This window comes from Dasypus novemcinctus, chromosome 17 (genome assembly GCF_030445035.2).
Source record: "Dasypus novemcinctus isolate mDasNov1 chromosome 17, mDasNov1.1.hap2, whole genome shotgun sequence".
Taxonomy (NCBI): domain Eukaryota; kingdom Metazoa; phylum Chordata; class Mammalia; order Cingulata; family Dasypodidae; genus Dasypus; species Dasypus novemcinctus.
In genome coordinates this window covers 54,921,860-54,928,198 of record NC_080689.1, presented here as the reverse complement: position 1 = coordinate 54,928,198, position 6,339 = coordinate 54,921,860, and the positions used below count along the sequence as shown (strand labels likewise).

Below are 6,339 nucleotides of genomic sequence, written 5' to 3'. Positions count from 1 at the left end.
CAACTGAGAGATGCCGAGGGGTTTTGTGTATGTGTGTTTTGGCTTTGCCGGGTTTCTTTTTACCACAACTCCACTTCCTTTCTACATAAACTACAGGGGAAGAATGACACCGAATTAATAACACACTTGACTACATCAAATTTCTCGAGGTGGAAAGGGCTGATACTCTTGTGTGAGGCCCAAAGAGGCTGGGTGAGTTGTCCAAACCCACACCGTGGGTTACAATCCCAGTCAGGTCTACAACTCACACGTCCCATCTCCAGGCTCCAGCCGCTCCGTCGGGAGGCTCTCAGGGAGCTGGGAGAGCCCACTTCGCCAACGAGGTGCAACAGAGGCACCCCGGTTCTGAAGAGACCACATTCCAAGTTCAAGTTTCCAGTCATAATCACTTCCTTACCTCAGCCTGAAAGTGAGTGCTCCGATCACCACCCAGTGAGGGCAACACTCCCTCAAGGGAAACGCAGCCCCTCCTCGAGGTCGCTGGTGGTGAGTGTCAGCCCGGAGCCTCTGCCTGCAGGCCTGCCCCTCTGTGAGGGAATCATGGGCACACTGCCTGGATCTCACCTGTCCAAGGCCACCGATTCACTGAGGATCCACAGCCAGGCCCTTGCCCTGCTGGCCAACAAGTCTGAGCCACCACAAACAATTAGGATTTAAGACCTGCTCCTCCAAAGGGCATAACGCCTCCCCAAATGGGGAAGGGTGTGCCCATGGGCGGCAGGTCCTGCAGGGGCAGCAAAGAGGAAGGGGAGAGGGAGTTTAGGGGGGAGCCAGAACCATCTCTGGGGCCTGCGTGGAGCTCGGGAGTCTCAGCAGTTCGCTCTGACAGACTTGCAGGCAACAGAGAGGTGAGTGATTTGCTGCTTGTCTGTCTGAGGGACTCTGGCTCCAGTCAGGGAAACCTAGTGCTGCCACCAATTGCCACCTTTTCTCGGTGTCATCTTTGGCCATAACTGCTCCCTCTTTTCCTTTCAGTTCCAATCTCATTTTTAACAACATAAAGGACACAGTTGAACTGAAAATGAGGGAGAAAATAAAAAAGGAGAGTGGGGAAGAAAACCTGCTTTCTGAGGAGACCCAGGCAGGGGGAGTTCTATTCCATTTTCTTTCATGTATTTGCACCCACTGAGGAGCTTGTCAGGTTTTCCCACCTTGGCAGGGCTGCCCACTGTGAAGGTGTGACCCGGTTCAGGTGTGGTCACTGCCACTTGCTTTCTTCTACTAATGCACTGCCCTGGAGGCAGCCAAACCTGCAAAATCAACAAAGGAGGTCACATTCTGATAAGAAATCCAAACTGACCTGGGCTCTGAATTGAGCAACAATTTCAAGATGCTTAATGAATTCTTGTTCCCGCCTAGTGGAGAGTCACAACTAGTGTGAGCGTACACACTTCCGATGACGTTAAGTGATGCCAGGAAGCTGGACCTCACCGTGACAAAAATATTTGACTACTTCGAGGTATGGCACCTCCTTCTCACTTGTCTTTGTTCTCAGTCTAGAGACACGAATCCGTATAACCCGTAGCTCTGTCGCCAGCTGCCTGCCGCTGAGCCAGCATCGCCACCATGGGAGGCACCCTCCTTGGGGTCTGCACACAAGGATGCGCCTTGGCCAGCGGTGGGCAGAAAAGGGGGCCGTGAGCACAGCAGGGCCCTGGTTAGAAGGACGGCCGCTGTAGTGAGCGGACTTCTCACAGCAGTCCATACCCAGACGCCCAGCCCTCGTCCACTAAGCTCCACAGGGAGCTCAGGCTGATGATTGTTTCTGCTAATGCTCTCAGCTACTCTCTTTTCGTCTGACAAAGGAGTCAGCCAAGTGATGAAAGACATAAGTCGAAATCCACTCGTGCCTCATCATACAAACGCTTGCCTTTGCTGGAGCCAAGACGCCTTCTAGTGACTGACATGTTACTAGGTTCCTTACCACGCCCTGCTGTGGTACACGATAGGATGTCGCTCTGGGTAAATGCCAAGATCCTCCCTGGAGGGTAAAAGGAGTGGCAGAAGCACAGCTCCTATTTAACAGCCCAAAATGATCATACACCTAAAAAAATACTCACTAGAAAAAACTCCCTCAGCATTTTTGCCAAGCGAGAGATAATTCCCATCCCCAAAAGATGGAGCTAAGCCCAATGCACTTCATGAATATTTGTTGAGTATAAATGAAGGATGCATACATAAATAAATGGATGAATTTGTCTCCAGAGAAAGATCTGGTTTCGTCCTCTGATCCCTCTTTCTCCTGATTCTCAAGTATTCCTTTGTTAGTGACTCGTTTTCTTTTCCACAAGGAGGTGACAAGAGAAGTAATGCAGCTGAAAGAACAAATATTCATTACCACAAAGGAAAAATAAGGATAGTTGACTGAGGTTCATAGAAGATAACTCAGAGAGTCTGGCAAGATGTCCAATAAATGGCAGAACTAAGATTCAAATAGAGGAATGTTCTGACTCCAGAGTCCATGCTGCTGGCCACTGTTTCATATGACCAACAAGTAAATATGATAAGTTTCACAGGACTCATTCTTAAAGTATGCTTTGATGTGTGATATGACAGCATCATTCCAACCACCATTTGATTCAAATAGATTCTTTAAGTCAGAACCACGCTGTTCAAACATGCAATACTCTGATAGTTTGGATTAAACCATGCTTAAAACTTGGACTCTCATTCTCAACAATAGATAAAAAGTAAAGCATTAATGCAATCTCCATGCATATCACTTCTCACAGATGAGTTTTGTCTTTGTATATTGTGTGTGAATAAGTTATACTTCTATTTTTCATAAGTGAAAATGACTTGCCTTTGGAAAAGACATTAAAGAATGTCAGGGTAATAAGCTATCTATCTCTTAGAGACAGTCCAAACGACTATTATCCTACAGCTCTGAAAGAAAGTCCCATTAAATAAATCTCAGAATAGTATATTTTTAACTGAAACAACAGAACAAAAATATCAACAACAAAATCATATCAAACCCATACATAAAGTAGCATTTGAAAAAGGAAAAAGGAAAATCTGGAAATTCACACATTGGGAGTTCTTTATCAAAATCAAGGAAGCTCAAATCTGTTTCATTTTTAGAAATACTTACGGATTTAACTGTGTTTTTCTAAATGTTTCCTCAGTAATACTCAGTCTTGTAAGTCTGGTTCCATAATAATCTATAATGTAATTATATCCATCTGAAGGTCCAACAATCTGCATTGAAATAAGAATGAAATCATAGGCTCCCAATTCCACAAAACCCTAAATGCAAAACTTTCACAAACCCAAAAACAGGGTATCCAAGGTAAAATCTTTCTGCTCCCAAACACCCAGGTAAGAGAGACAGTGCAACTACTACTTTGTATGAATAGCCATTTACATATCAGCCAAGACCTAGGCTTGAGAAAACCAACTTCATTTCCAGTAAAATGTGTTTTATTGCCACTGAAATCCTTCCAGGTTATGTTGGATACTCGGAAACATGGAACATGGACTGTGTCGTTTGTACAGTCAACTGGTTCTTGCATAGCATCACTTATTGTTGGATCTTTACAAATACATTGTCCTACCTTGAAGTCCTCACATTTAAGTGTTGCCTTGCCTCCAGAGGTGGCAGCAGCCCTTACGGTCCCATGGTGACTGACACAAACAATGAGACACCCAAGACCTGGGCAGCCACAGCCTCCATTGCCACCAGACTGAAAGGTCCAGTGGCCGCCATGTTGAAAACCAGCACAACTACAGGTAAGTTTTTTCTATTTATTTGAACACAGGGTTTGAAACTATAATCCCTGTTAAGAAACTATTGAGAAAATAATATATAATGATGATTAAGGACAGTGACATATTCTTTATTAGTCTGCCAAGCTAGAGAAAGAGTAGCAGCTTTTGAAAGCCTAGCCACCCATCAAGGGTATGAGGTGGGTTGGTCCTCTGGCCTCCCCACAGAGGGGGGCATAAGACAAGACTTTTATTGGGAAATAATGTGGAGAAAAGTGGGGAAAATACAGAGCATTTGAAACAAAGAAATCCAATGGCCCTTAAATATGTAAAAAAGATGCTCAATCTTATTCAAAGTATGATAAATGCAAATATGAACTACACTGAGGTACACTTACTCACCAATCAGATTGCCAAACATCCAAAAGTTTGACAATACACTCCTATGGTGAAACTATGGGGAAACATACATGTTGCTGATGAGAATGCAAAATGGCCCAGCCATTCTGCTGAATATCTGCAGACGTTCCAGCACATATGTACCAAGTTATTCACTGTGAAGTTATTTCTAATAACTCAAGGTTAGAAACAATGCAATAGAGTACTGACTGAATAAATGATAATACAGCCACACAATGGAATATAATGCAGCTGTGAAAAATAAGGATGGTCTCTATGTTCTGATATTATGAATGAAAAAAACATTCAAGACAATGTATATATAGTATAATAACTTTGGGGTAAGGAAGGAGGGAAAAACATACATACATTCATATTTGTTTATATTTTCATTAAAAAAACAAACAAACACCAGAAGGCACAATAAGAATCTAATCAAATTGGTTCCTATAGAGACAGTGGAGGAGGTCCACAGGTTGGATAGGGGTAGAGGAGTGAATGAAACTTCTAAGAACATATATTTTTAAAATTTTCAAGCATGCTAAAGTACTACCCATTCAAGAAGAGAAAATAAACAATGAAAAAGATAATAGCAAAGTCTGAAGTCCCTCGACTAGCAAGTAATAGAGTTAGAATTTGAAAAGTCTATCTGCTCCTAAGTCCATATTGTTGAAACTTTAGTTCTCCACCTCCCCCAAAACTCAGGGAAGCAACTCTCCCACAGTTACCCAGACAGCGGGGCCAGCTTGATGTCTAGGGCCTGCTCCCTCTCTCTCATCTCCCCTCTAGTGGTCCCAAATTTGAGGGAGGGGGTGTGATTCTCAGGTACAGGTTCATTCAGGGGTTTTGGGTTTTTTTGTTTTGTTGTTGCTGTTTTTTAATCTTGATCGAAGAATTGGGCAGGAGTAAGCAAGTAGAGGGGGAAGCTATCTGCAAAGAGAGGTATGCTCTAACAAAGACAAGTTAGATACGTTTATATTTACAGCCCTCTGTAATCCAAGCATTTAGCACTCATCTGTTTAGGATGAGTTGTACAGTGATATAAGCTCTCCCAGAAACAAATACTACATCTTCAGCGCATTATACCTGTCGGCCTGGTTTATGGCCATGTCTGAGCTTATATTAGAGGAAGGGCTTCTTTTGCCAATACACAGCAAGGATGCTGTTCTATATTCAAGAGAATTTTCAAACAAAATCTAGAACTTTACAACCTGTCCACTCTGATTTGGAATGGTATGTCTTAACAAAAGAAGTTTACTTTTTTTTTTTCTACCCTCAACTTTTTCTCTCAAGTTTGAAATTATCCCAAGGCTGCCTGAGAAGATATTTAGAAGCCTAGTTTTCAACATCTCAGGCACAGATGTTAGAGCTGCCCCTAGACAATACAGCTGATCTGAAAGTGTGTGTGTACAATTCCCCAACTAGCCCACCAGTTGGAGAAGCATGTGACAGATTTAATGGGTGGCCCTGTTAACAATGTAGAACTGTTTCCCAAAATACTCAGAGCAGAATCTTGCCGAAGATTAACCGGCCCCCCTTGTCTTTTCTTTGAGGCTGGGGAGATGAATCCGTTTCCCTTCTACTTTCTGCACGCAGGCCAGCCATGTTTGCCTTTCTTCCAAGAAAGGAAAGGCTTGTCATTTTTCCAAGTCTGGAAAAACTAATACTATTACTAATAAAATTTATACTAGGCAGAATTAGTGTTACAAAGAGGGGATCAGATTGAGAACACATTGGCTAGGTATGTATAGCCGGGTCTGTCGAGTTGAGGTCATGAAATGAGAGGCTGTTACGGTCAATGGTCCCTTTCTGTACCTACCCTCTCCCCTTCTTTTCTTACACTAATAGTACCCCCTTGAGTTCAACTACAACTTAAGTACCTACTGTCTATTGTGTCCACATTGCTAGAAATATGGTGGAGGCAGGGATGAGGGGAACAAGCTCCTAAGGCCATCTCTCCAACAAAGTATGGGGAATATTACAATAGAGGTGTTCAGAATATGCAAGTGAGCACAGATGAAGGGCCCTGGGGTGATCAGGGAAGGCTTCTAGAGGAGGTGATGTTTGAGCCAAATGTTGAAGGTTACATAGGAGTTAGCCAAGTAATGGCTTCAAGTTCAAGTCCCTGCACTGCAAAATGTCACCATTGTCAGGAAAGGTTAGATCATACCCACTCCCCATCAACATGAATGTATCCTGTAAATTCACCTGCCATTTTCTCAGAGTCCAGCT

The 6,339-nt window shown here is 43.3% G+C and overlaps 1 pseudogene; it reads right to left on the bottom strand.

Annotated features, from left to right (window-relative positions):
- Window positions 1–3,090: 3,090 nt before the first annotated feature.
- Window positions 3,091–3,709, bottom strand: LOC101443606 (TM2 domain-containing protein 1 pseudogene; annotated as a pseudogene).
- Between the last annotated feature and the right edge of the window lie 2,630 nt (window positions 3,710–6,339).